Here is a 20,660-nt window from a genome sequence, read left to right on the forward strand (position 1 = left end):
TTTCACTTCCAGGGAGAATTGTCGGGTCCTTTCTGGGATGGTGACTTCCTCTTTAATCTGAATTTCAACTGCATAAGGTAGCAATTGAGCTGACCTAAATGCTTTTTCTGGATCCTCAAAGCCATGGGATTATCCGCTAATCGGGACCAAGCTTTGAAGTTTATTAGGTCCAAACTAATGGCGAAGCGATTGAGAATGTCACTGCCTAAGTAAAAGGCGGCAGTGACATCTCGCACGACCCAACAATTATGGACTATGCTCTTGTTGCCAATGGAGATTTTGAGCATACACCTGCTTGGCAGGAGATGTTTCGAATTGGGTGCTTCCAGGTCCATTTCCCATTTGTCTATCAGTTTGAATGTGGGAATGGCTGGATCTTCTGGGAGTTGGCGGAACATGGCTTCGCTAATGAAGCTCTTACCGTTGTTCACACACACTTGAGCGAGAACAGAGTCTTTTCATTTAACTGAACAGGGATGAACAACTGCTCTCCAATTTGCTGAACATCAGCCAGGCTCTGAGCTGATTTCACCTCTTTCTGGACTATAGGAGTGGGAGTGTCTGATTGTGGATTGGTAAAGAATTTCAGAGTATTTCCTTCCAGTGTGGAATACCACCTTAAACTGGAAGGAAGGTTGATTTTCAGAAATAGAGAGGACCCCCCATCACCAGTCTGTTGTCCTACTTCTATTACTGTCACGTCTGGAATCTGGTTGTTCTGGAAGTGAAATTCTACTTGGTCAGATTTTTGTTCAACCATGTGGCAGGTGCCATTTAAACTAACATGGTTGACATGGTTAACATGGTTGACAAAATTAAAAAAACATGGTTGTTTTAATTTTATTGGTTGGCTAGTCTGGGTCCAGAGGACCTTGTTTACACAATCTATTAGGGGTGACAACCTTCTCAGGAGGTCGTTCCCTAGTAAACAAGGGGTGCCCTCTGGAGTCACTACTATGACCGGGTGTTTCACCTTGTGTCGCCCAATTTTGATGTCCAAATCTGCAGTCCCCTCGACAGGACTTTCCTTCCCGTCAAAGTTCTGCAGTTGTCCAGGAAGAGAGGTGAGAGTAATACGATAATTCTCTCCCCTTCCTAAATTCAGTTCATCAAAGGCCCTTCTGGACAGAAGGGTAGCTTGAGATCCAGTGTCCACCAGCGCTGAAATTGTACCCTGCCCCTGTACTTGTACCGGGGCATAATATCTTCCCTCCTTCTCCTCAAGGGGGCACAGATAATGCACATTTTTGGACAACTGGTGGGCTAACTTTCTGGTTTTGGACATTGCTAGCGAAGAGATTTCGGCAGAATTCTGTGGAGAGCCTGGGGAATCTGAAAGAAAAAGTTGGCAACTGGAAATGGTTTCGGGTTCTGGGCCGCCCCCCCCTTTTTGGAGGCAGTCATCAGGATGGGTTTGACCCATGGGATTTTGGTATTGTCGGTTCTGGGATGAGATGATGGGCGGCGGTAGCTCAGTCTCCACATCCCCCCAGTCTGAATTGGCATCCCTTGGGACCCATTTTTCCGTGGGAGGAGTTCCCCCATCTCTGAAGGAGAAGATCCTTTTCCCAGGATCTTCTGAGGATCCCTTTCCCTCAAATTGAAAGACCTGTACCTCCTCCACAAAGTGGGTCTGTTTGGGTCCTTTGTTTCTCCTACCCCCCCTCTGCTCCTTGGGAGGCAGGCTTTCAGGGGCAGGAGATTTTGTTTCCGGTTCCTGGTTTTCCAGGGGCTGTTTACAAGTTGGGAAGGAAGCTTCCTCCAAGGCTTTACACCCCCCTTCCCCTTGTGCCTCCTCCCTGGGAACCGGTGGGTTATCGGGGTGCTGCCCCCGTCATTGTTCTGGAGAACCAGGTCCAGAGTTTGGGGCATTCTGCGGTGGCATGCTCATCTGAGGGTTCTGTTGAGCCCTCAGTATGTGACCCAGATCCCGTGCCATGTTCTGAACCTGGCGCTCTAACTGGGAAACCCGCTCAGGCTGATACGGGGTCCTGTTTTCTCCCCTGGGCTGATCCCGGGAAGTATAGCTATCCCTTCTTCGGTAGTACCCCTGGTTGGGAAGATTTTGATACCCCTCCACCCTTGGCCTCCCCTCTCCCGGATTAGGTTGTCTGGGCTCAGGAAAGTGGGGAAAGAAGGATGGATGATTTTGGGGCTGGAAGTTGGGCGGATACCTGGGGAAAAAGTTCTGCCCAGGATTTGGAGAATTTCTGCCCTCCTGTGGGAAGTTGGGAGGGAAGATCCCTGGGTTAGGTGCTTGGCTGGATCCCCCCCCTTGGGCTGGAGGAGTCCACACATAACCCAGGATGGGTCGGTTTCCCTTGTAGCGGGGACTGACATAATCAAGGGAGTGAGTGACCCCATTTGTGGGACTACCTCCTTGGCTCCCTGTCTGTGACTGGCCCGAGGGCCTTCTGGGCATTATTAGGTGCAGGTAGGTTTTTAGGCCCCCCCCATCGCCAAATCCAAAACGGGGGTGACCTTTACCTCTGCCACCTTGGCAGCAGCAGGGGTGCTGTTGGTTTTGGGGTTTTTCTGTTCAATGACCCAGTCTAAAGATCTTTTCTCATGAAAATCTCTCACGAGCGGGGTCATTATGTATTTGGGTAAGTCATGGAAAAACGTATTGATAAATTCTCTGCTATCCGTGCGCACCCCTCCGGTGGTCTGCACAAAAGCACGCTTTAATTCTTGCACAAACTCTTGTGGGGCCTGATCCTCCCCACATTGCAAATTGTAGGCTGCCTTGCGAGCCTCTTGAGGATTTCTGTGCACAGAAAAATGTTTCAAGGTGGCCGCCCTGTATGTGGACCACCTTGAATGGTTTTGATCCTCCAGCCCTGCAAAGAAACTGGAGTATTCTGGTGAGAAGGTCCATTTGACGTACTGGATGCAGCTACTGCTGTCCTTCAAATGGAAAGTCTCCATCATTTGCTCATAGAGCTCCAAGTGTTCCCAAACAGAATACTTGGCGTTCTTATGATAAGGCGTCTCCTTATTGCCTTTATTTGTTTCAATGGGTCCTTAAGCAAGGCCCTTTTTGCCTTATTGGCCTTTTTGGTTTGGGTAACCCTGGTTCATTCATCCTCTGACTCAGAAGCACTGCTCCCAGAGGTGCCCGTCTGATCTTCCAGGTTTTCCCGGATTCTGCGAGCCTGGGAATGGCTGGCAGAATGTGGGGACCTGGTCTCCTGTGTCCTGTAACGCTCAGAGAAGTCTTCAGATCCCTCCTTGCTGCCAGGATTTGATGGGTACCCCCCCAGTGACCTAACTGGGCAGAGGTTTTCAGGATGCCCTTAATGGGCCTACTCTCCTGGGGTTCCCCACTAAATTGCACTGTGCTTGGGTGCCCATAACCGGATGCCCGCCCATTCATTCCTGGGATACTTCTAGCTGGATAGTAATCGGCCATCCCCGTGGCCCTGGGCTCATGTGCGCGAGGGGACATGGGAGTGGCAGAGTCCAGGGACTGGGAGAGATGAAGGCCTCTGGTACTAGGGCTCCTGAGGTTATGCTCCGGAGTTTCTCTTTCCCAGCGAAACTCATCTCTATCCGCCCCTGCTCCCTGTTGCAATGCAAGAGCCTGCGCTTTCAGTTCCTCAGTTAAGGCCTTACTAGACTCTATCAGTCTCTCCTGCATCGCTACCTGTTGCTGGAGCCTATCATTGTGCTGGCAGAGAGCCTCATTCTCTCTCTGTGCCTCCTGATTGGTCCTGGAGTACTGGGCCAGTCTCTGCTGCAGGAGGGTTACCTCCTGAGTCCCATCCCTACTGGCCTGCTCCTTTCTTGCCAGAGCCTCCTCCACCCACCTGGTGTGCTCTAACAAGTTCTGGTGTTCTTTTTGGAGGTCACCCAGTCCCTGGAGGGCCAGGTGATTTTCTTCCATTTTCCTTTTTAAGTGGCAGACTTCCTGGCCTAAGGTATCCCTTTCCTGACTATGAGCCTGCATCTGTGCCGCCAGGTCGTCCCTTTGCCTTTGGAAGGCACCAGCTTTCTGGCGCTCCTGATCAAACTCTGCCTGGGTATCCAGGTCCTTCAGAATCAATTTATTGCTTTCCTCTTGAGAGGTGTCATCTCCTTTTGGTGGGGAAGCAGGAGGCAGCCAGGCCTGGAAATGCAGTTTGATCAAGTTTCAACTCCTGTCGGGGGTTGTTGTCAGGCACAATTCAGCTAAATGTCACTTTAGTTCCCAGTTTAAATTAAAACTTACAATTTTTACATATACATTAAATAATTATTTCCTTCAAGTCATTTCAGAATATAGTTTTACATTGTATCCACCTCTTAGCAAGTCTTTCCTTGGCCTGGTTTGGGTTCCTCTGTTCAGTTTTACACAAAAGTCTGGTGGTTTTAAAACGCCGGCTTTCTGATAGTGGTGAGTACCGGTATTGCATCCATTTTTGGGATCTGTCTTGAATTACTGCATTTCAATAGAGTGGTCTTTTGCTTGATAGTATAGGACCCTCGCTTAACATTGTTTTGATGGCATCCTTACAGTAGAGTGGTGATGTGGAACCCCCCACAAGAAGGTTGTATCTTTGGAGTGGTCTTGTGCCAACTGCGCAGTTCTCCTGGATTCTGGCGTGAATGTGGGTGGCGACAGCTCATCCCCACATCCACCCAGTCTATTGATTTAGTTTGTTCTGGGATAGAATAATGGGCGGCGACAGCTCATCCCCACATCTACCCAGTCTAAGGATTCAACATGGGTCAAACCCTTGACATAACCAATGTGGTTACACAGGGATTGGACCGATCAAATGGTATTAATTCATTTACACCTTTTATGGGCCAACCCTTGATGACCAGTACTCTCCCTTCTGTTAATATTAGTCTTATTTGCCCCTTACTGGTACGCCACCCCCAGGGCAGACCACTGCCACGATAAAGTGGTTTTCTCCTTTTTTTGGTATATGTCCCATGCACTGGCAGGCATGCCAAATTGTATTGGTGCACTTGACTGCACCCATGTTGAATTGGTGGTCCCGCATGCCACGGAGGTGGTGTACCGCAATCGTAAGCTATATCACTCCATCAATGTACAGATGGTATGTGACTCCAGCAAGATCATCACACATTGTTGTGCCCGATTTCCCGGATCAACTCATGACTCAATGGTCCTGAGCAACGCCACACTACCACGCTACATGGAGCGACATGCAGGACGACGTGCCTGGCTGCTTGGTAAGTCGCATGACAGGCACATGGCAGTGTAATGGGGGGAGAGATGCACACACCACCATGGCGTCATTGTTGTGGTGACAGCACAATGTCCACATCGCAAAACACTGTGCCCCAAAGCATCCCAAACTGAACATGACAAACAATCCCCATAGCAATGATGGAAGCTGCACACCAATTACAACATGCCTAACTTTCAACCAGCCCACATCCCACAACATGTCCACCACCCATCATCAGACCTTACCCTCCGTAACACAATCCAGCAACATGCTGTGAGTATGCACAATGCAAATGTCCGCAGCAATTCACAACACAGGACAAGCATCCATGAGAGTGCACAAATCAATCCCACCAAGGGAATACACTGCTTCTCACAGGGCCACCACCAGAGTAGCGCTGCATGTCAACATGGGAATAATAAGCGCTGAATGATAAATAATGCTGAGACTACTGTCAACGCTGCCAGTAATAAAATCATACTGATCACTACACATCACATAATTAAAACAAACACAGCGGTATGTGTCCACAGTGCATGAGCACCATCAAGGGAGTGTACACCGTGTATCATCTTGAAGACGCAATCCACACCATAAGACCATGGCACAGCACACATTGTGGCAAGGTAAAATGTGTGCATACAACTAGGGACATGTGCATCTGAACAACAAATATCTGCAGGCATGTGTGATAAGTACAGGTGTCCATCAGGAATTGACTAACACATACCTTATTTTGCACCCATGCAGGTGATAGTGGCTATCCCTTGAAGACGTGGCTCCTCACCCCTGTCCGGAACCCGCAGAACAGGCACGAAGAGGACTACAATCATTCCCATACCCATACCCGTGTGGCCATTGACAGACCTTTGGCCTGTTGAAGGCACGTTTTCGCTGTTTTAGCCGGTCTGGTGGGGCACTCCTGTACAGGCATGAGAAGGTGGCCAAGATCATCATGGCATGTGTCATGCTGCACAACATGTGCATCCGACGGAACGGTCCTCTGCCCCCTGACATTGAACAGCAACCACCAGGTGGTGATGAAAAAGATGAAGAAGATGTGGTCGCACATCATCGCGGTGGCAATGCACAGGAGGGACGTGCTGTGCGCCAGTCTGTGATTGGCCAATACTTCTAAGACACATGGGTGCAGAGGGTGCCATGAATGTGGGACTGAGGGCACTGGGTGTGGGAGTACATGGACACTATGCACTGTAAACCAATAAATGACACATACACAATAAGGAATGTCCAGTCAAGTATTTTTTCAGGTACACAACGTGTGTATTTAACAGTAAAAAGTAAAAAGTGCTCATATCCTCCACCTCACACATGCCCCCTCCCCTCTCCCCCACAACTCCCCCACACACCCCATCCCTCCTCCCCCTCCCCCCAAAACTCCCCCACACACTCCATCCCCTCTCGCCCTCCCCCCACAATTCCCCCACACACCCCATCCCCCCTCCCCCACAACTCCCCCACACACCCCATCCCCCCTCCCCCCACAACTCCCCCACACATGGCATGCAATGTTATGCCACTCCAGTCTGCATAGGTGTGCACATGCAGGCTGAGCCTGCAACTAATGGCCTGTGTCTGACTCCGGGAGTGGCATTTTGGAGCGGCGCATAGTGCGCACAGACCTGCGCAGGGGGCTTGCCTGTGCAGAGCTAGAGGAAAACGCTGTGGGCACATGCTCAACTGCCGGGGCAGGACGCAGAGCCTCCATGGCATCCGCTATCCTGCCAAGGACCTGCCACACTGCCGACAGCTCCTCACAGATCTTCTGTGTGCTCGCCTCTATGGCCCCTTTCATGACTGCAGTGTTGTCTCTGGCTTCCCTCCTTGTCACTTCACCATCAATGACATATTGCTTCACTAGGCCAGTCAACACCTGCTTGCACGCCTCCATCTGTGTCATCCCAAACTCTGCATCCCGACCGCTGTGGAGGTGATGGGCTGGTGTGGCAAGGGGCCCATATCTGATGTGTCCTGTGTGGGTCTCCAGGCCTCTGCTTCAGCCTCTCCTCCTATCTGGACATGAGAAGTGCCATTGTGTGTGCTGATGGGTGTGTACTGTTGTTCTTGCATTGGGCTGGGTGTGCTAAGGAATTCCAGGGAGCATGAGTCCTCCTCAGGGACACAGACCTTGCCTTCTGTAAGGTCCTCATCGCCACTCTGTGGTGCAGTGGGAGCTGCCTCCCCAACAGAACTAGTGGCTGCAGACAGGGTCCCATCTGCCACCGGCTCTACAGCTGCGGATACGACAGGTGTTGGAATTTGTGCAGTAGTGGATGAGCTATGACGCCCCTGTTCCATGCCATCCATAGGTGCCTTTCTCCTCTGATGCCGATCTGCCTTGCCGGTGCCCTTGGAGGTGGAAGGCGTGTTGGTTTCTTCCCTGAACTTGGCCTTCTTGCTAGGTGTGGTGGCCTGTGCTGAAGAGTCCTCTGCATTGCTGTCGGTATCTCAGCCTGTGGGGGACCATAAGAGGGACAGCATCAGCGATGGTTGTACATGCATCATGCATACAATGGTATTAGTGCAGTTGTACACATTTGATGACTTGCTGTCCTACTCTTATGGCATACAGGTTATCTGCCATTTGTTGGGGTTTCTCAGGCATATGTTAGGTTCACATATGTGTAAGGTGGTGTGTGCTGTGAGACATGCCTTTGTGTTGTGGACTGCGTGCAGTGTGACACATTCCGTTACCCTGTCTGTGGTGTGTGTCAGGTATGGCATAGGCATGCTGCATGCATGTGGATGTATAAGTGCTGCGGACAGCATCTAGGCAAGGATGTGTCCATGTGTGTGTGATGGCCGATGCATTGCCTCATGGCACTGTCGCATTGGTGGACTATCTTCATACTTTGCAATACAGTGTTTTCTTAGGACACTCATCTCCATCAGCTGATGATGTGGCTCCATGTTCCATGTCTCCCACACCTTCTGTTGATTCCAGACTGATTGTGCTGGTGCAGGTTTCTTCCCAGCGGCTGAGTTTTATCGGGGAGTTAGAGCCACCGCCAGTAGCCAGGCCCTGGCTCCGGTTAGCAGATAAGATGTTCCGCACTCTGAGGCGCAGGTCGTCCCAATGTTTTCGGACGTCCTTTACTGTGAGGGGGGTGTTGCCAACCGCACTTACTTTCTGGGCTACTAGCTCCCAAATCTCTTTTTTTTTTTTGCTGTGCTGCTCTTTTCAGGTCATTGGCAAAGACTACCTCTGCATTCTCAGCCAGAGTGTCAGCACTCGATACCGATACCGGCATACGGCTATGCGCGTGCACGCATACTCGTAATCGCCCGCTGTTAGCGGCGTCATTGCTACATGGACACGGTATTGCCTCCATGCTGGTAAAAACTGTTACGTTGCAAGCAAGTTCTCTCCTATGATACTGATATAAGAAGAAATATGATTGTCTCTTTGGATAAACACTGTCTTGTGTTCAGAGTTTGGAAAACTGGTTTAAACATTCTTCAGGCAGATGAATTTGGCTGTGTAGACAACAGCAGCCTCCTGATCAGTCTTATGACACAAGGTCCGGGGGTTGAGGCTACAGTGCTCCAACCTAAATTTGAGTTTACACGTAATCAGCACAGTCTCAAGCTAAACAGAATACAGGGTTAGTCACAAAGCATTGCAACTTCAAATGGTGTTTCCTGTCATCATTTATGAATGCATTATATTTCTCTTGACATTATGTATCTGACTTTTCCATTGGAAAGGAAGAAGTACCTTTTAAAATGACAGATTTATTTTTCTTACACATGGCATCAGAAATATAGCAAAATGCTGAGAAAGTAAGTTTGTTTTAGCTTTAGAGTTTCAAAATACATTTTCTGGTGCCTAGGCTAAGTTCATTTGCTGGTAATTATACTCCTGATACTTGGACCTTAGTCAGTGTCTGTGTTTCAGAATTCTGATTTCACAGGCGTAGTTATCTTCCTGTCCCTTGCATCGAAAACTCAGCCTCTGGACACAATGTACTTAAAGGTCCTTAGAAATGTTTACAGTTTGTATGGTCCTATTTTACTTTCTTAGAAAATGTCTCTCAAGTACATATGTGATTATTCATATCTCACAGGTGCAACCTTTTTATCATGATAACAAGCACAAGGCAGGAATCTGGCATAAAACAAAGTCTTTTGAGCAATACCTATCTCTCGCCATATACCAAAGCAATCGCCATGTTTTCAGTTTAGTCCAGGGAAAAAGCCCTCAGCTGCTCCACAATTCCACACTGTTCAGCTGCAAAGGCTACCTCTAGAATGGGATGCTCTGAACTAAGGTATTCAGACACTGATACTAAATTAGCCATTGCACACGATCATACTCTGCTCTCACCCTAAACGCAAAATCATCAGGAATGTGCCAATCAGTTTTAGACTTGAAGATGTTAACCAAGTTTGATCCCCTAAGTAAAATTCAAGGTGACATTATTCCAGCATTCCCTTAATTTCCAGAAATTGCTGTGCTTCATTGGGAATGACTAGCATTACCAATTCCAGGTTCTCCCATTTGGCATGGCCTCAGCTCTAAGGGTGTTCACCAAGGTATTTTTACTTCTGGTATGGGTCATTTCAGAAGCAGGGAGTCCAGCCTTGTTCAAGTCATACTCCAACACCTTGAGTGGGTGTGCAATTGTCCCAAAGCATGGCTTCCTTCTCATTTGGGACAAATGCCAACTAATCCCATCACAGAACATCAAATGTATAATAGTCAAAATCCACATAAAGGAAGGGGGAATGGGGGTAGAGCCAGTGTTCCAGATAAGATATTGAGGTGGGGATATTTAACTCGATATTTTTAAACTTTGAAAGTAAATGCAATTTCAAGGAAGTAAAATTGAGCAAAAGAGTAAAAAATATGTGACATCCAACTGATGCATGCAAAAGGTTGACTTTATGGAAATGATTCTCACGTCAGCGGCCCCTAATTGTGACAGAAAATCAGGTTTTTCGCACAATTGTAGATTAAGCACAGAGTGCAGTAGCACCCTTCCACCAATGGGACAGATGAGCACAAACTCTCTGAGCTTCCCGTGCATGCAAAGAATCTGATGATCAAATGTTGGCTGTACAGTAAGCCTTACATCCTTCAGAAGTCAGTAAATTATTGACTGAGGCAATAATAATCATAATGCTTAGAGGTTGTGACCACTACATAGAGTTAAATACATATTTGGATTACCTCTACAGGGGCATGTTTTGCTTAGTTTCTATTTCAGTTACAAATGAAACAATTTAATTGTTTTGTTTTGTAACAGCGCTTTCACAGGCTCTATTGTCAGGGTTTGTATGTTAGAATTGTAGTCTTGAAGATCTGAACGATGCTATGAACCTTTTCATTGTCATTACACCAATCACTCAAGTTTGAGCAAGGCCCTTCCTTGCTGGTGTTGACCAATTGTAAGACCATTTACCAAATTGGTTCCAGGTTAAGGTTAGTGCATGTTTAAACTAAACATTCCATACCTATCCATGACTCATATAAGGTTATGAGGTGCAAGTATGTTACACCCTTTTTATAATTAGAGTTTAAATTCAATTGGAAGAGTAAAAAGCATTTGCCTACACAAGAGTGTAGAATGTATGGCACAGGCAACCAAAACATGACTAATCTTGAAAATGAATAAAACACATTTGCAACAAAACAGTTGTGTAGCAAAGATGTCTGGCCTCAGACAATATATTGCATTTGTAGAAAACCTACTCCTACACTAATATAAATGAACACACCACATATATGCATCTTGATGATAAATACACATAATGAAGGAACTCCGAAAAATACTTTTGTGCAATGCAACCATACATTCACTTAATAAAAGCCTAATCTGCTTGCTACAATGGCTACTTCCCAATGATGGTGGTTGGTTGTCCTCCTGATCCCACACTTTGGATGTACTCCTTTTGGCATGCATCTCTGGGTCCTCTACCAGACCCGGTTAGCAAGGTGAAAAATCTGGGGGTTATTCTCTCGGCCACACTTAATATGGACAAACAGATTACAGCAGTCTGCCAAGCTGGTAATTTCCAGCTTAAGGTCCTTAGGAAGGTTCTTCCCATGATACCAGCCTCACTTCGTCCACCGATGGTGGCTGCCATGGTACTATTGCGCTTAGATCACTGCAACTCTTTGTACCAGGCCCAACCTAAGGGTCAGATACAACGATTACAACGTTTGCAGAATCTTGCAGCGCGGGCTGCTACTGGCTCCCCTTTTGGTGCACATATAACACTGCTGCTTCGATCCCTTCACTGGCTACCAGTGTCCCAACAGATCCAATTCAAGCCGTATGTATTGTTTGTATTGTATTTGTATTTATTAGGCTTATATAGCACTTTATACCAAAGCGCTGCACATTTACAACAACAGGGTACATTTAACATAACAAAAACAGTAACAACAGAAGCAAATTACAATCTTGAATCAGTCACCAAAACAGTATGTAGAGCAATTAGACAGAGGGGAGGAGGAGAGAAGAGGCGTAGAGCTAGGTGGAAGAGGGAGGGAGGGTAGGAGGAGGAGGAGGGAAAGGAAGGGGTGAGGGTGACGATGGGGTGGGGCAAAGTGGGGGGAGAGGCTAAAGGGGAAGAAGGAAAAGGGTGGAAGAGGGGGAGCGAGAGGAGGGAGGGGTGTCATGGCGGGCAATGGAGAAGGAGAGATTTAAGGGACATGCGGAAAGAGGAAAAAGTAGGAACAGAGCGGATAGAGAGAGGTAAGGAGTTCCAGTGGAGGGGGGCCAGGAGTTGGAAGGAGCGGAAATGGGAGGAGGCACAAGGGGAGGGGAGGAACAGTGAGGAGGAAGTGTCCCGGGAGGATAGCTTAGCGGCAACGCGCGTACCTCGAAAGCAAGACCACACGAAGCAACACAGGTTCGATCCACGGGTCCGTACTTAGTAGGCGTTATGAATACGCAACTAAGACAAAAAAAGAAACAATTACGCAACTAAAAAAACAAACAATTCCTTTAACAGCGCCTCAATGCCCGCGGGCTGTGTGAGCACTTTAAAAATGCAAATATATAATATATGTCAGCGGAATGAAGGGAACGAGAGGGAGTGTAAAAAGAGAGAAGGGAAGAGAGATAAGGGGGAGCAAGATGGTGGAGAGATTTCAAGACCAGGCAGAGAAAATTAAATTTAAGTTGAGAGTGAAAGGGGAGCCAGCCAATGGAGGATAGGGAAGCACAGATGGAGTCTCGGGGGGAGAGGAGACAGAGGGTACGGACGACAGAGTGATAGAAAGATTTGAGGGGGGCAAGATGTGAAGTAGGTAGACCAAAAAGTAAGGAGGAGCAGTAGAAGAGGCGAGAGAAGATAAGGGAGGAGATTAAAAGTTTAGTAGCATGGAAAGAAAGGGAGGGGCGAACTTTGTGAATATTATAGAGGTGGTAGCGACAGGCACGAGAGGTGAGTGAGATATGGTGGGAAAAAGTGAGAGAAGAGTCGAAGTGAAAGCCTAGGTTATGAGCGTGGGGTGGAGAAAGTAAGATTAGAGGGAGGAAAATGAATGAAAGGGGGAGGAAAGGGAGGGGGAAGGGAGTTGGACGGGAAGAAAACTACTTCAGTTTTGTCAAAGTTAAGGTAAAGAAAGCTAGAAGCCATCCAGTTTTTAATAGCAGTAAGACACGAGGAAAGTTTAAGGTGGAGGTCAGGAGAGAAGGATGAGAAGGAAAGAAAGAGCTGCGTGTCGTCGGCATAGAAATGCCAAATGAGGAGATCACAGGGGCAAGGAGGGAGGTGTAGCGTGAGAATAGGAAAGGACCAAGCACCAAGCCTTGGAGAACTCTGTATTCAAGAGGGAGAGGAGTGGCTGTTACGCTCACCTGGTTCCCGCAGGGGCATTGAACAGGACTGAACAGCAGTGGTCTCCACCAGCGTGACTCGTAGGGCGGAGATGGCTGACTGGACTGGCCCTCCTAGTTTTGTATGCTTGACCCGTAAGAGTAGTTTCCTGAAAACAATATAAGGGAGTTAGCCATCCGTGGATTGCGAGGATACCTGCACCCAATTCGTTCCCACTGAACACCTCCAATATTCCTTTTATGTCCTCACCTTAGTGCTTGAAATGATGAGCTCTCCATCCTGCGCTGATTGCAGGGGCGCGTAGAATGCCAGTTACTCCACTGGATCGAAGGAATAGGGTGAGTTCCAGACAAAATAGGGCTCTGGGGAATGTGGCATGGAGCTGTAATTATATAGTCTTTAGGGTTCCAATGTCTGCTATTCACTCATTTCCCTTTTCCTTTATTTATCTTGCAGCTTGGTCCAAAAGGAATTATCCTGATTGGCAGCAGGTCGCGCTAAGGTAAGAGTCTGTATTACCCAGCACTGTCCGGTAGAAAATAACGATGCTAAATGTCTCTAACCAAGTGCTTTTGTCCTTTTCCAGGTGCGGCGTAAGAAGATGCTGGATGCCGAAGAATTATACCTCGGGCGGCAAATCAAGTAAGTGCCTGGCGGTAACCAAGATTGTCTATGTTTGCTCTCGGCTCACCTTGTTTTTTCTTGTCTTCCTCTAGGTGCCGAGAATGCAGCTACGAAGAGATGTAAGCTGCGCCGGATCATGTAGATGCTGTGAAGACTGGTAAGTATGGCACGGCGCAGCTGCTAGAGGTGCGACGCATTTATTTTTTCCAAGTCTTTTTCCTTGTGCAGGGATGCGGTGGATTCAGGAGCCGATGAAGATTAGAAGGTAGGTTCTTGCTCTAACCTTTTCTTCTTCTTCCCTTCTTCCCAGGATGCGGTCCGGATTCGGAGCGGGCGTGGCAGGTAACAAGATGCTGGCTGTAGGCACGGTGAGCGTTACGCTGCTGAATGTTCTGCTCTTCGGGCGTGGTTTAAATAGCTTCCAAAGTAGTCCTAGGTAAATAGTTCCAAGCACCACACCCAAGTAAAAAATAGTCCCTGAAGAAAAGTACTCCTTCCCTGGCCTCACAAAGGCCAATGCTTGAGTTCCTTGAGGCATGGTCTGAATGAGGTAAGTTTGACTGTATGAGCCTGGTGCCTACAGCGCCAGGACTGATCCCATATATGAGCCTGGCGCCTACTGCGCCAGGACTGAATCCATAGAGCCCCTAACCGGGGCTTTGTGGGTTCCAATAAGGGGCTGGATGTCTGCCATCTGGACTGATGGGCTTGATCCGGAAGTCCGGGGGTAGGCATCATGACAGCGGCCTCCCCAGGAAACAGTAAAAGAGCGGGAGCAGAGGTAAGAGGATAGCCAGTTGAGAACAGAGCCTTTGAAACCAAAGGAGGAGAGAGTGATGAGAAGAAGGGGGTGATCAACAGTGTCGAAAGCAGCAGAGAGATCAAGAAGTATAAGGAGGAGAGGATTGCTTAGAGTGTTGGGCAGAAAGGAGGGAGTTAAGGATGTAAATGAGGGCTGTTTCAGGAGAGTGTTTGGGGTGAAAGCCAGATTGAGAGAGGGGAAGGAGAGAGAGATTAGTGACAAAGGATGAGAGCTAAGAGTAGGCAAGGCGCTCAAGAAGTTTAGAGAGGAATGGGAGAAGTGAGATAGGACGGATGTTAGAGGTGAGCAGGGGATCAGCAGAAGGTTTCTTCAGAATTGGAATGATAGTGGCATGCTTGAAAGCAGAGGGGAAGGAGGCCGAGGAAAGGCAGGTGTTGAAGAAGGAGGTTAGGTAGGGATCATGATATCATCATGTTCATCGTGGCCTTCATGATCAGGGCGCGGAGTACCTTGAAGCCAAGTTTACCCGGTACCTTTCCGAACCGTGACCTTCGCTCAGCCTCTGCGGGCTGTGTAGTGGTACCAAGGTTTAAATGGGCACGTATGGGCGGACAGGCTTTCTCCATTGCTGCTGCATCCCTGTGGAATGAGCTCCCGCTAGCCATAAAGAAAACAATGAATTACCTAGCCTTTAGAAAGGCTGTTAAAACCTACCTATTCTGATACTCAGGGCCGTTCAGGCTGCTTTTTCCTCCTACATTGCCAAGATACCCTTGGGTGACCGCACGCTTAACAAATACTCCTAACATAACATAATATAACATGATAACTAGGTTTTCCATCTCATTACTGATTTGAGCCTAGCATACAAGTAAAATAAACATGCATGCACAATGCTCCACTAAATGTCCTCTACAGACACAAAACACAGCAGAATAAAAAAAAAAGATACCAATATCTGATGGTGTGCTGTTTCTTTCTGAAAAGCTAAAATACACACAACTGAGAGAGCAAATGTGTTGTTTTCGGACTGCTTCTCTATGGCATGTAATTTCATCCAGGGAGATCTATATCAGATGTTCTGGTTTCTGTCAAGTGCCCTGGCCTTTGCACTGCCCTATGCTCTAAACAAGTGTGTAAATGATATGCACAGAAAGATAAAAGGTGTCATATTTGCAATATTAGAATGCAAAACAAGGCCTGGTACGACCCATATCTGGACCCCTTGATTTGATTATCCTTTCTATTGCTCCACAACCCGTCATGGTAGTTGGTAAGAGACAATCTTGTGGAGAGGGGTCCAGTCAGAGTCACCCAGGATAACAACGCATGCCAGCGAGTTGTGATGGAAAGTAGTATTGGAGGTGAGATCGGTCCTGGGGAAATGGTCATCTCTGAAAACTGCCCAATCATCGAACTGACAAGAGTTAAAAGCAATCCCCTGAGCCTTTCTTACCTTTTCCCCATTGATTCAGGGCTCAGAAGTGCTGATTCAGATGGATAATCAGGTTGCGAGGTTGCATGCGGTCCCCCAGGGGGATTCACTGGAGATCTTTCAACATGATGGCTAAGAAGCTAGGACCCTAAAGCGAGAACAATCTCAGCTCTCTGAGTGAAACCTAGCTATCCAGGAAGGAGAATGAGCCTGTGGATCTACTGAGCAGGATGTTTCCTTACTCATTCCACTATGTCACAATGTGTCACATTTATTTTCTAGCTGATCTGAAACCATTTCAGGAACTCTTGGATCGATTTGTTCATGAACAAGGCAAACACAATGTTCCTTGGCTTTTGATCAGAGATTTGGACTCTAAGGGTTTGGAAGCCGGATGCTCTCTTGTTTCGATGGCCTCTGGGCCTTCTGTTCATCTTTCCCCCAGTTCCCTTCCTCCAAAGGGTTCTGGTGAAGGTGCAACAGGACAATGCATAGATCATCCCAGGGGCACCACATTGGCCGCAGTCCAAATGGGTTCTCCTGTAGCACATCTCAATAGGGCTTCCACTATGAATTTTGGTGAACCAATCTTCTCTACACTCCACTTCCCTGTCTCCAACTCAGTTACACAGACTGATTGATGGTTTGGAGATTTAGCGGCACACCCAGACAGATAAAGGATACTCTTCCTTGCTGGCAAACTATATCAACGGATCATGAAAGCCAGCAAAATGAGAAGTGTATTACTGCCACTGGAAGTAATTTTCTGACTTGTGTCTTCAAAAAAGCATGTCCTCTGTAAAATAAAACCTTTAATCGTACCGAAAATTATGAGGGATGGGTGTGTGTCGAATGTCTAGGTGTCCAACATTTGCACCAAAAGACGGCTATTCATGCACATATGTAGAGTTCAGAAAAGGGATAATACAAACAGAAGTTAAAACATAAAGATTTCTCCTTAACTTTGCCAACCATGGCACATTCCTCTGGCCTTATGGGGATTTTACAGTCATTCTGAATGGATTACAAAAAGCCCCTTTTTAACCACTTCAGCCATCTCTCCTTCTTATGCTCACTGCGAATATTATATTTATGGGAGCTAGCACATTGGGCAGACATTTGGGGGAAATTGGGGCTCTATTAGATCACTCCCCACTCCCCTTGTCTCTGATTCATCACAGATGCAGTGATTCTGACACCAGGTTTCCACCTGAACATTTCCTACAGGTTCCATGAGGAAAAGGATATTGTCCTGCACTATTTAGAAACATGTCCTCATCTCCGCAGTCAAAGCATCATGCCTTGGATCTAAAGTGAGTGATTTAGATCTATCTGTACTGCACAACCTCATTCATGAAATCTCTCTCCTTATTTGTGACCCTTGGGATAGCGAGGCAGGGAGGGACATGAATGGGTATAATGATCCAATGGATGGAAACGGCCTACAAAGTGATGCATAATCCAGGCCAGAGTCCACAGTCACATCCAGGGTCAGTCAACCCAGGGAATGGTAGCCTCTTGGGCTGAGTTCAAGCAAGTCTCTCATCAATGATACGCAACAACATGAGCCATGCCGTCTACATTCATCAAGCACTACAAGCATCATTTGAAAAATGTGCAGCGATCTGATTTTTGGACAAAGCTTCTATCGGCCACTTCATCCTGAAAGACACATTTGTTTTTTTAAATGTTACCGGGTATGCATTCAAATATAAGTGCATATCTTTTGCTACAAGCAACATAAGGTTTTGGCTTGGTACATCCTCATTTGAAGGACTGAAGAGGAAAACGGACGAGGAGGTACTGACTCGATTATTTACTGGTAATCTTCATTACTCTAAGTCCTGGTTTTATTCGTTGCATTCCTGTATTCCTAAGTCCACGCTCTAGGAGTTATCAAATCAAAACTACAGGAGGTCGGGGGAGGCTGTTTCCTATTTTTTACAGTTAAGGGAGAAAAAAATGAAGAACAACAACTGTAGAGAGATAAAATCATGACTGGACTCTCCTTATATTCTATCATGTAAGTATCTTTGTCTAGAGATGGTGATTCTCAGTTAATATAACTGTGACAAGAAAGAGCAGGATTTAAAGTAATGAATATTACTGGTAATTAATCTGGCCATTTGAAGCTTCTCTCGTGGTAGCCCTCTGTACCACAGGTGACATCAAAAGCACCTAGACTCACAGACCACCTTCAAACCCTCCCTCAAAGTGTGAGAGAAATTAAGGAGACAGTTTTACACTCTCACAGCAGGTGAGTGTCAACCATTCACAGCACCACGTTCATTTATGAATGGAGCCAGGCGACTACCTTTTCTACAAAACCCAGGTTAACCATGCACATCCTGGAAGTCATTAAGTATTATGTTATCACAAATTGGCTTGGCTGACTGGCAAGGCATCATGGGGAATGGAACATATTTAGGTCACCGAAAAGCACACTCCCAATACTCTTTTCAGATGGCAAATTGACTATAATATCATCGCGTTTTATAGAGCGCAGAAAAGTTTTTCTTTACATTTCAACTGTTGCTCAGTTGAAGATTAAAGCTTTGCCCGTCTCCTTTCACAGGTGTTCCTTATATTGTTTGTTTGTTTATTTGTTTATTCATTTTTAATGCGCACCAGACCAAGGGGTATAAGGGCACAGCAGATTACAGCAGATGCAAAGCTTAATTTAACTGTTACAAAACATAGGCAAGGGTACAGCATGTGTAGAAAATGAAACACTGTTACAGGAGGCAAGAGTACTGGAAACGATTATTGTCATCTCACCTGAACCCTGTTAAACAGCAGAATATAATGCATACAAAGGAAACAGTTCATAAAGAAGACTGTGTCACACCTCCACACCAAGAAACAACAATGCATTGAAAGCACTGTGGCAAGGCTTCTACTGAGACTGGGATGGTAGGCAGAGGATTTATAGAGTGTGACATTTCGCCTCCAGAGAGGCATCAAGGCACTAAGATCTAAGCAAATCTTCAAGGATTACATATCCAAAGAGCTGAGATCTGTTTATCCAGGGACCCGGAAGATGTGTCTAAACCCAAGATGGTCTTCGAAAAAGCACGTAGATGATGGTAACATATTCCACACTTTCGATGCTTGAACTACAAAAGGAACGTCCTCCCCATATTTGGTACTTAAATGTGGGAATAGCTAAAGGTTGACCAGATGCTTTTCTTAATTGCCTGCAATGCTTGATATGTACAAAACGGCTAGTCTGAAGGGGGCGCACTAGCCCCTAAGAAGCCTTCATGGCTACGAGTGAAGAAAGGGGTCAATTCATTCTGCAAAACACACAAAGCATTGCTCGCCCACCGAACACATTTCCTTCAATACAAAACTTCCTTTCCCAACCAGAAAGAACCCTCAGATCAGGCAGTGACGTGCTAAGCACTACGAGAAGAATAAATACAGAGGCGTACAGCCGTGCTTTTTGCGTGCTTAACACGCAAGATGCTGAAGCGCCATGACAGACCCTCTCTATTTTGAAGTTTGATCTACCGATGAGTAGCTAGCCCATTGACAGCTCCGTCCTATGAAAGGAAAATTTAATTCGAACCACACCAGGAGCTCCATTGTTTTGTGTCCCACAAACTACTCTAGCAACAATTTAAATGATGAGGAAGCAAGAAGGCACAGTGTGCATTGCAGTAGAAAATCTGCTGTACATCGAGCCATGAACTTGCTGCATCATCAATGCTAATGTAATCATGTTCAGTGTTCAAATTAAGGACATTTTCGGCAGCTCACCCTCAACTAGCGGTGCCCTGGATCAAGTAGAGACAATGCAAGGCGCCAGCTCTAACAGTAGGTGAAAGGGGTAGCAGGCACGGGATCATGTACTAACAGAAGCTCAGCAGTCAGGAGCCCAATTTAGCAGGTTCTCTCTTAACTATCTACACTTCAGTCTGTCTTGATTCCTCTGAAGAGGTGGCCTCAGTGGAGGGGTTTATTTACATGTTTTTATAGCAAGGTTTTGGTGTTTCAATCAGAAAAAAGTACAAAGTAAATAGGCAGTAGACTGGAAAGTCCTGCAGGCAGCTTCCTTACAAAAGGTTTTCCGGCAGAGGATGGTTGCCACATGACGAGATGGGGAGAGGGTTAAAAACAGATTATCGACCAGGGGCAAATAGGTTCAGATGGAGCGTAGAGGCTGATTTGCGTGATGGGGTGTTTTTATATCACAGAGAAGGGAGTTTAAGTGGAGCATGTAAGGCGGGAGAAGCAAGAGAAATTCACACAGCAGGAAAGGGACACCGAAATTGCAGAGGGTGCAAGATCAAAGAGAGGGGGAAGAGTGGCAGGCAATGGAGGCAGTCGAGTGGAAGGAATGCATTTGAAAACAAGAAGTGTACGTTTGTGGAGGGACAAGTTGTTCATGGAGAGTCAGTCGGCACTAACGTATAAGGGGAAGGTGGAAGAGGAGCTGGGGAGATTTTACAGGGTGTAGTTGAAGAAGTTGAGAAGTGTGTCATGAGAGCAAAGGAGTTGAAAGGGAGGCCTATGAGGAGGCTCAAGCAGTAAACAGGGCAGATAAGGTCCAGGCTGGAGACAAGAGTCTTAGTAAAATGATAGGTGAGGAGAAGGCAGATATGACAGAGGTTGAGAAGGTAGATCCTAGCTTCAGTGGCTCTACAAGTGATAAAGAGTTGTAGCTTTAGATCGAAGAGAACCACAAGGATGCATGATTTGGAAGAGAGTGCAAGGAGATCAGGAGGAAAGGAAATTGGGCAAGGGAGAATAGGGGCATTAGAGGTTGGGAGACATATTACCTGTGTTTTAGAGGAGTTGGGCCTTAGACATTGACGTGCCATTCAGTAACAGATGA

This window comes from Ambystoma mexicanum, chromosome 7q (assembly GCF_040938575.1).
Source record: "Ambystoma mexicanum isolate Mex_15411 chromosome 7q, UKY_AmexF1_1, whole genome shotgun sequence".
Classification (NCBI taxonomy): Eukaryota; Metazoa; Chordata; class Amphibia; order Caudata; family Ambystomatidae; genus Ambystoma; species Ambystoma mexicanum.